The sequence below is a fragment of the Egretta garzetta genome, unplaced genomic scaffold (genome assembly GCF_000687185.1).
Source record: "Egretta garzetta isolate BGI_Z169 unplaced genomic scaffold, ASM68718v1 scaffold22, whole genome shotgun sequence".
NCBI classification, from domain to species: Eukaryota; Metazoa; Chordata; class Aves; order Pelecaniformes; family Ardeidae; genus Egretta; species Egretta garzetta.
The window spans coordinates 4009893-4020594 of record NW_009259102.1 but is presented as its reverse complement, the minus strand read 5'-3'; positions in this window follow the sequence as shown (position 1 = coordinate 4020594).

The following is a 10702-nucleotide window of genomic DNA, read 5'->3' as shown; positions in this document are numbered from 1 at the left end:
GTGTGTGTGGCGGCCTCTGGCCGGCTCACCTCGAATGGGAGCTGTTGCCACAGGCAGGTAAAGAAAGCTGGCTGCAACAAGGCTGAGAGAACTGGGTTTATTCAGCCTTGAGGAAAGGAGGCTCAGAGGTGATCTCACCATCATGTACCCATATTTGAAGCATGGCTACAAAGAAGATGGAGACTCTCTTTTGTTGCGCAAGTTGAGATGGACAAGCACAACAATGCACTTCCAAACGGTATAGCAATGATCTCTTTATTCCCCACGCCCCACTCTCCAGTGCATTCCAGATACATATATATACTTAACAAGATAAGCATGTCTCTTCTTGATTGGTTCTTCATAGTTCTTTCCAAGTTGCTATTGGCTTAAGGAGGCAAGAGAAACGTCCTTTAAGGAGGCGAGAGAAACTTCCTTTAAGGCTGCATGCTGTGGTTTCTTGTTCTGTCTTTTTACATCCTGTTTTTTTATCCCTAACATTTTGCTGACATTCTATAATCACGTCAAGGGTACATAACAAGACTTTCAAGGTCAATTGCTTCATCTGTAGGCCCGCTACAGACTCCCACACCTTTTTTACAAAAAGTCACATGGAAAAGGCAAGGGGTAATGGGTACAAGTTAATCCTTAGAAGATTCTGATTGAACTTGAGAGGAAAAATTTTCACAATGAGGAGGCAACCACTGGAATAATCTCCGCAGGGGAGTGGTAGACTCTGCCACACTGGACACTTTCAAAATGCAGCTGGAGACAGGGTGCTGGGCCATCTTGTTTAGACTGTGCTCTTGCCTAACAAGGTTGAACCAGATGATCCTTGAGGTCTCTTTCAACCTGGTATTGATTCTATGATTCTATGATTCTATGACATTGGGTTTCTAAGGTCTTGTCCTAATGACATCAGTACATTTGTGCAGATGTTTTAAGAAGGAAGATCTGGAGGCAAATCCTGCTTTAGGAAATAAGTTTATTAAATAAATTGCTTTAGTATCGTCTCTGGAATGATAGACAGGATTTGAACTCCTCAGCAACTGCTCATTCACACTAAAACCAGAAAAGATTAAAGCCTCAAAAAAACCCCCAAACCCCAAACATTGTGGCAAGTGCTGGTTTAATGTATGTTAGCTCGGGTCTTTGCATCGCTTCTATGACGCTGGCTACCCTCTCCTCCTGGTGTTTATCATATAGACCTACACTTCTCAAGAACTGTCTTTTTGAAACATATGCATATTCAAATGGCTTTATCTTTAAGACAGTACATAGCAGTGCATCCCTTGACATTCAACATACAGGCACAGCCACACACTAAACATGTTACTTTAGTCACCATTGTTCTTCAATAATATAACCCTAATTCTGTATTAGCTGCATTAGTCTGTGTTTGCATTACCGCTAGGGAAAACAAGTGTATCCGGCTTAGGAGATATATTGTGGTTTTCAAATCATAAGGCACCGTATTCCCTCCACCCCCCTTTTTGCATACTCATATAAATACATAAAAGGATATTTTATTTTTCTTCATGTATGAGTAAAAGCTAAGGAACTTCTGAGATGTTAGTACCATTACCTTCTTCCATATTCAGAATGTGAATAAGTAGAATATGATGATCTTTCATAAAGTTGGATGAGTAGTCAGAGAGCCATCTTGTTTGTAGGTATTATCTTGTTCTTCTTATCTGGTCACAAATAATAACGCACCCAAAGAAAACACATTTCTACAACTCCACATCTTTTCCACTTAATTTTTTGCTAATGAAAGAATGTAAAACTACCAAGGAATATTGAAGTTTTGCTAGATCATTTACATTCTTCAGTGGACTTAATGGGTACATATCTACAGGGATTGGAAAGAAGATCTTCCTGATTTTTAATGAGGAGCTGTATTGTCCTACTGAAGAAAGGTTTGTACTCCCGTAGACGGTAAAAATTTTGAAACATCACTCTGTACAGACGACATTTATATGCAAATGGATCTGATGCTGGGGGTGAAATTCAGCTTCCTATGTTAAGTATCTAGATCATGCTTGAAAAGTATTAGGCACCTTGGGGCAAGACTCTGAACAAACTTGTGAGCTTGGTGGGCAGCTGCTTGCATCAGTAATGAAAATTGCTGAGGATGAAACTGCCTTCAGCTGTTCTGTTTGGGCATCCTGGGCATCCCTGTGGTGCAGGAAGCTCAAGACATTTCAAACGCATAAGCTCTCCCTATACAGCTTTTTCCCATGTAAGTAGAACACGGTTTGCTCCTTTCTTTTGAACAGCAGTGAAGCCTTTGTGACAAGGACACTGCCCACGAGACTGTACTTTCACTGCCTAGGGTAGTTAAATGCTCAGATTCCCCACCATTCAAGAGACTATAGTAACTATAACCATAGCACATGACCAAGCAAGAGCTCCAGTTGTTTGTCTTAGATGGCAGAAGAACTTGTCTGAGTGAAAATGAGAAAGAAAAAAAAAGTTTACTCTCTCACAGTTGATTTATAATAAATGGCCAAATTTAGTGGGAAGATTTGATTTCACAAGTATTCTGAGGAAAGCACACACATGTCACAGGCTATCTGAGATTTTACAGTCAGCATATGTTGTATTATGGCACATTATGGCAAGATTTCCGTAATGGTTAAGGGGATTGAAAATTATCCTATTGAACAAGAAAAATCTATTTAAAATCACTTGATCCCTTGAAAAAATGTCAGAATGCCATTTGATACTAGTTTTGTCGTAGTTACTCATACTGTTCATTACATTGTCCTTTAAGAACGTATTGTAAAACAAAAAGTTAGGACATATGACCAGAAATGTCTATAAAAAGACATGGTTACATGGGAAAATCAGGAGAAATTTCATTGTTCAACTGTTTTATTGCCTCCTTTTCACAAAATAGCTCAAAATCTAATCAACTGCAAGGAAAGAACTTTTTTTTTTCTTTTAATGACTGTCTTATTCCCAATTCCAATAACTGCACTTGCCTGAGAAATAGTTGTGTTTGACTTAGAGTTAATAAGTAGTCCTCACACATTCAACAAGTATAGGCATACCTCATTTATCATATTTAAGGGAACCAGCTGTCCAAGCTTCAAAAAGCTACATATGTGCCCTCTAATATAAACATTTTTACAAGCAGAACAGTTTGCTGAGTTTTTCTTACATATCTGGTAAGCATTTTGTTGGCTTTGTCCTATGTTTATTATTGCTAAAGTGACAGTTAAATCCGATAATGTATTATAAACTAAACTAAAAACTTCTGATTTATCATATTTTTCTAACATAAAACATACTGCCACCTCCTTTTTACTCAACTTAGAATATGTTAAGGCCTTGTTACAGTAAGGAGGTTACTGTAGACTAAGTTAAGAAATATTTTTAAAGTACAAAATACCTTCTGCGCTACAGGTATGTTTGTTAAAATTCATTTGTTTTAACCTAAAGCTGGCAAAGATTCTCTTAATTAAACACAAACATTTAACTTAACAATCAGTGTTATACTAAACAATTACAGCTTGATTGCGTTTACTGAAACAAGTGTTTTTATTGTCTTTATGCTATGTTTACTTAGTTCGCAAAAGTATTTCACTGTAAGGCCTCTGTTACTTGTGAAATTCTAGTTTACTTTTAATTCTATTTTAATTTTCATACTGTATTGTATGACCCCTGTTATGGCAGCAAACCTGACAATAAATACTTCCATGAGCAAAGGTAGTTATGTGCTCCCTTTAGAAAGTTGACCTGCAAAGAGAGACCACCCTAAGCTCACATGATAAAGGGTATGAAAGGGTTGAAAAGGAGTATTTTGAGTCAGAAGGAAACACTATAACTCCTGGGTACTTTGTGTTCAGTGTATTATCTAGAGCTAGTTGTGTCCTAATTTACTCATTTTTTTCTCTTCCTGACATTGATTCCTAAAACTGAGTAACTTCTAGAAACACACAGCTTTTTGTGAAACCTCATTGCCAAAACTCTGTTTTGCCAAGGCTCAGCCTGTGGACAGAAAATAAGGAGAAAAGTGACTTTTAAGGGAGCTCCTCACACTTCCACCGTTCTCTGGCACAGACTGCTGTCATGTTGAGATCTCTGCTAATTAGCAGTTTTCTTCCAAAGCACACGTGCTAGCTATGGAGTATGGGAAACCTGGGCATGTTCCTTCTTGCCTCTGCCTGCTTGAACTGAGACAGGGGCAAGACTTTTCCATGCTTGGGGAATGCTCTGTGGAACTGCTTCAATGTCAGTGTGTTGCTAGAGAAGCTCGAAGCAGGGATCTTGCAAGGAGATTGGCTTTTCATTTGTATCAGCAAGAAACTGATGAGTAAAAGGATTAAGAGGTTCAGGATTCAGTGGATAGATGCATAGCTTATAATTTTGCATGCTGCAGTACTGTGATTTGGTTAATACATGATCAGTCAGAGATTGTACTGTGTGTTGTAGTGTAAGTAGAGTTCCACTGGAGAAGACTAGCTGTGTTTTAAAGACTTTAGTTACTAAGACATAGACTTCTAATGCACTGTTTTATCTATTATACAGAATGAGAAAGTAGGCAAATAATATTTCTTCCATTTATATTTCACAATATTAGTTCAATTTTAATACATTACATGTACATGTGTGGGGAACTGCGGATGTTAGAGCGCTTTATAATGTTGATTCCTTTTCTTTGAAGGAATTCTTGAAGCTCTTTGCATAGAAGAGAGTACATTTTCAGAAGTATCTGCGGAAAAAGTGGATTAAGTATTTCTGCCTTTTCCATGAGCCCTGCTTTTCCTACAGAAAGAAAGATAGTAATTGGTGGTCCTTATAAAAGAACATTGAAAATAATGGAAGAAGTTGCTAATACTTTACAGTTAATAGCTGTAGTAGTTACAGAGAACACAGTTTAGTGGAAGAAGTTGCTACTGCCCCTGGCTAAGGTGTATTATTGTTTTGAAATAAAGCCCTTAGGTTCAGAAAGTCCGAGCGCATTGTTTGCTTAATGTCCTATCTTTCATACTTGTTTAGGTACTTATAATCTTGCATCTTCACACTTCTGTGCTTGGTGTAATAGTGTGCTGTTACAGAATGGGACCTCTGAGTGAGTTCAGATAAAGGATCTCTCTTGTCCTGTGTCCTGCCTTCAGCTGTGAAGGGGCAGTCCAAGATCAGGATTGTAGTTTTTTCTGGTAAAGTTGAATCCTCACTATCTAAGTATGCTGATCTCTGGAATTTCCTTAAATACAGGAATCTTGGTTGCATCGTTTGTGCAGGACTGTGTTTGGGGTCTTCTCTGACGTGGTTGTCAGAAATCCTGTCTCACAAATATGAGGTGCTCCTCACTCTTCCAACTTGTGTCCAAATCCTGCCTTGAAATTATGGCCTTATTTTACAGAGAAATTCTGTATCTATCTGATAGGGTAGATACTTCGCATCCAGGAAGGTGGTTTTACCAGGCTCAATCTCTACTGTAGCATTTGTGGGCAAAGGGAATATTGCATTTCCGGGAGGTGCTGAAGGGAGATGTGAAATAGTTCATGTAGTCAGGTATCTACAGAACAGTAAAAACAGTACAAACATATATGATACTTCCTCCAAGTTCAACTATTCCTAGCTCAGTTTAGTAAGTCTTAATGGGTTAACAATCATTTCTAAGCATTTGTTCACTCTCCTTTTGAACACATGAACATTTTGCATCCTGAACATACTTCACCAAGGAGATGCGTGGATCTACTAGCCACTGGATGAAAATAAACTCCTTGCCTTTACCTATAAATAATGTAATTAGTTTGGGATTTTTTTATGGGTTAGTGTCACAGTATTTTAAAAATGAGGTCTCTTGCTTACTGGGTGCCACTTATTATTTACTGATTTCAAGCTACACCTGAAAGTCATTATCTGTTAAAGCTGTCATTGTCAATATTGCTTCTATAGAATATGCTTACTTGCTAGTATACCAAATCAGTAATAGTGACACAGTACTGATTATGAAACTTTGGTAATGTGATTCTTCTTCATTACTCTATCTGATTTTTAAATCACAAAGTTTTAGTCACTGTCCACAGGATGTTTGTTTATATGTATGAGCTACTTTTCAGAATCATCTTCATCATTTAGACAGATATGTTTTTTGTGATATCTCGACAATTTTCCAAATTGAGAACATCCTTTGCAATATAACTCCATACTAATCTGTTATTCAAACCATGCCCAGCTTTCATCTGTATATCAATAAAGCAGGCAAATACAATATCAATGTTTATCGGCACAGAAGCTTTAAGTAATGGTACATTTAATGAGACCATTGTGTAAAGGTTAAAACTTGCATAAATCCTGCCATTTTAGGGAGATAACATAAGTATGGCTTTTTAAATTATCATACTGGGATCTAAAATACACTTTCTGTTATGCTTTTCTTTATCTGTATTTTATTTGTCTGTGAAGGATAGATAGGAATGGCTTTTGTAACTAAGAAGGGATTTCCGTTGTATTTCTGTAGCAATTTGCCCCCTGTGGGACAACGTGTTTTAATCACACTATGGGTCCTCCTCCTGAACCAAAGCCCTCAAGGTAAAGTGGCAGGAGAGGTGTGAGATCAGAAACATTCCTGAATGTAAATTATACACTTTCTTGAACTCTTAATCCACTCTCACCCATTGTTCTCTTTTGCCTGGAGAGACCGGCTGGGAAAAAAATGCTGCATGGTCCTTTGCTGAAGCTGCCTTTTTTACAGCAGTCAGGATCTGATTCTGGTCTCACTTTCAGCATTGCTAGTTAGCAGCTTTGCTCAAACAACTGTAAATGAGAACATCTGTGATTTCTTTTTACAGGACAGGTTTTTTGGTTTACTTTTTCCTTTTTTGCTATTCCTTTTTACAAATTGTAGTAATGTTAGTGCATTTTATTTAAGATTTCTTTGTTGTTACACCCCAAAAGAAGCAGTTACCGCTTTTTTTACTGATTATTGGCTGCAGCATAACCTGTGCTTACTGCCTTGCTTAATTAAGTAGAGGGGGGAATGTGTGTATGTGCAAATGGAGGGGAAAGAGAAAGGCAAAAACCAAAGATACAGGAATGAGGAAGCAATTGCATCTCAAAATGTGCCTTACAGTGAATATTTTCATAATTTTCCTGAAGACCTTTCTTCTACAACTATTTAAATGGATGTTGTATCAATAAGATTTAGAAGTTCACAAGCAACCTTTTAGTTGTTAACTAAATGCAGATTTTTTTTTAAATGCTGACATAAATATTAATGAAATATTGTGTTCAATTCCTGTGTAATTACCATTCATAATTGTTTATAACTAGAATCAATGAAGGCAAATGAGTAGCTCAGTTGTAAATTCAGATCTTCTAGTCAGACTGTCAGTTGGCCCACAAACTCTTCCAACACCAAATAACTGGGGTAACATTGAATGTGAAACCCAGTGTTATTCTCATGACTTTTAATTTGTTTTTCTCCAGTGCATACAAGGAAGGATTTGGAAAGTACCTTGAAGAGGCAGGGTATATAACTATCAATACCCCTGCTCTTATAAACTCAGAGGATGTGTCTATACTACGCAGGACTGTAGAGGGGAACACTTACCTTGTGGATGTCTCCTTTGAGAACCATGATTTGTGTCAGGTCTAGCATAACAACACTTGTATTATGCTGGAACCCCTTTTCCTTCCAAATAGATTTCATGATAATTAGGGGCTTACCTCATTATTTCTGACGCCTGCAATAGAATCATTATAACATGGATTCCTGTTAAACTATCTGTTGAATTAACCTTCCTGTTCGGAAGAATATGAAACATTTCATATTGCTGTCCATCCTTCTCACAGGCCACATGTGTGAAGTGTGAGGGCTACATTGCTCTCTTTGGAATGAAGCAGAACAAGAAACCAAGTCTGTCCTTCCAGACTACCTCACCTCCTTTGCTTTCTCCATTCACTTTCTCTCTTGCGCTGCAAGACCAGGAGCACTTCATGAACAGAGTAATGATAATAATAATATCCTTGTTTACAGCTAGTTTGAGCAGTTGTGTGTCTTCATCTGAGGCTGTAAGATGGTCACTGTATTCTTCCAATGTTTCTCTTCAAGAATTTTAGTATAGGAGTAGGAAGTTCTATATACAGACAGCAATGTGATACTGCATTTTTGTGAGTTTATCCCACCTTATGGTAATCCTACTAGAATTTTGTTTGTTTTTCCCTTGTGACCTCTGTTTAGAAGACTACTGTGCTACTTCTTTTATTTTTTTTTGATAAAAAATCTATAGTAGTTAGACCTTTCTCTTATGGTGCTGTAGTCTTTCAGCTTAGATATCTTTGCTCCTCATCCTGACTTTTTCGCTATAATCTTATACAAGTCCACTGTGCCATCTGAATGTCTCCCTCCGTAGCACCCTCCATACACGTGTTCCTAGAGCCAAGCTTTGCCTGCCTTATTAATTTCAACTTACACCTATTTATGGAAGTTCACTTTTTTTTTTTTGTTTTGTTTTGTTTTTTTTACACAATGGCTGGTATATTTCAAGAAGGGACATCATCTATATCTATTATTTAAAATATTTCATAACTTAATTTAACCATTTGCCATTGTAATGGGTAACCCATGCGACAAAAATTTTGCATATCATGTCTAACTTCTTGGTTTTTCTCTATATAATTTTACAATTCTATGCCCCAGAACTAAAGTCATAAAAGTTTAGTTGCTTCAGTAATATTTGGAAGCTCTTTTACATTAATCTAACTTCAGTTTTAATATTGCAAAGCTTATCTCATTGAAGAGAATGTTATCTTCTGACAGTTAACAATTGTCTATAAATTCTAACAGTTGCTATGCTCTGTTAGGCTCATACCATGAATTAAAAATCATTGCCATTAATGCACTTTTAATTGCAGTACCTTCTGAAACTAGACAGGATATTAAATATGAATCATGACAAATGTTTTCTGTAAGTATTCTTTATCAAGAAAGAGTCCTTTTTTTCATTGTTTAAATTTCATTTTATGCCTTGAGATGACAAGAAAATCAGGTCATTCATTCTATGCTGCTCTGGTGAGAGTGAATGAAGACAATTGCACAATTTCATAGCAGCAGTAGAGAAATAATGCAGAGAAATTTTCTTCCAGCTACAGTTGGAAGAAAAAAAAAAAATCTGGTTCCTGCTACTTGGAAGGAAATAACTGGAGTTGCCCAAGATATTTACTTTTTAACTCTTCTTTTCAAAGTTTTGAAATAGAGCTTACACAGGAAAACTTAAAAAGGACTTAATGCTTGGGTGTAAATATTTTTTTGTTTTCAATTGATGTACTTTGCATAAAGTAACTGAGCACTAGAAAACAGTGATGTGAAGTCTGTCAGTGATGTGAAGCAACCCTTGGGAAGTGACTGAGGGTAGTGGTCAATGGCTCAATGTCCGGATGGATACCGGTGATGAGTGGTGTCCCTCAGGGTGTTTTCATCAGTGACCTAGACAGCGAGATCGAGTGCACCCTTAGGAATTTTGCAAGTGACACCAAGCTGAGTGGTGCAGTTGACACACCAGAAGGATGGGATGTCATCCAGAGAGACCTGTGCAGGCTGGAGAGGTGGGCCTGTGTGAACCTTATGAGGTTCAATAAGGCCAAGTGCAAGGTCCTGCACCTGGGTCGGGGTAACCCCCAGTATCAGTACAGGCTGGGGGAAGAAAGGATCGAGAGCAGTCTGGCCGAGAGGGACCTGGGGGGACTGATGGACGAAAAGCTGAACATGAGCCGGCAATGTGTGCTGGCAGCCCAGAAGGCCAACCCTACCCTGGGCTGCAACAGGAGAAGAGTGGCCAGCAGGTTGAGGGAGGTGATTCTGACCCTCTACTCTGCTCTGGTGAGACCTCACCTGGAGTACTGCGTCCAGCTCTGGAGCCCTCAGCACAAGAAGGACATGGAAGTGTTGGAGCAGGTCCAGAGGAGGGCTACTAAAATGATCTGAGGGCTTGAGCACCTCTCCTATGAGGACAGGCTGAGAGAGTTGGGCTTGTTCAGCCTGGAGAAGAGAAGGCTGCAGGGAGACCTGATTGCGGCCTTTCAGTAGTTAAAGGGAGCCTGTAGACAAGGTTGGGAAAATCTTTTTAGTAGGGCCAGCTGTGACAGGACAAGGGGTAATGGTTTTAAACTAATCCAGGGTAGGTTTAGACTGGATATAAGGAAGAAATTCTTTACAATGAGGGTGATGAAACAGTGGAACGGGTTGCCCAGAGAGGTAGCGGAGGCCCCATCCCTGGAAACTTTCAAGACCAGGTTGGATGGAGCTCTGAGCAAACTGATCTAATTAGCGGTGTCCCTGCTGACTGTGGGGGAGTTGGACTAGATGACTTCTAGGGGTCCCTTCCAACCCAAAACATTCTATGATTCTGTGATTCTATGACTGGATTTCTCTCTTTTTTGGGTCACTGCAAGGATAAAGAGAGATGCTTGATGATGTTTCCTTTTACTCATCATTTCTCTGTCTTTTTTTGGTTGACATTTTCATGATTTTACCAAGATAAATATGGCTTTTCAGTTCAGAGAAATATTTTCCTATAATATTGTTATAGAAATTCTCAGCAGGTTTGCAGTGAGAATGTAGACTTTTTTGTTTTCTTAAGACTTTCTATTAGCTCTTTTTTTCAATTCCTCACCTCTGTTCTCCAATAATGGAAAAAAATTGGAGGGAAGGCAGCCCATCTACAGTGCTAGCCTGAATCTGATGAAAGGAAGAGAGAGTCATACA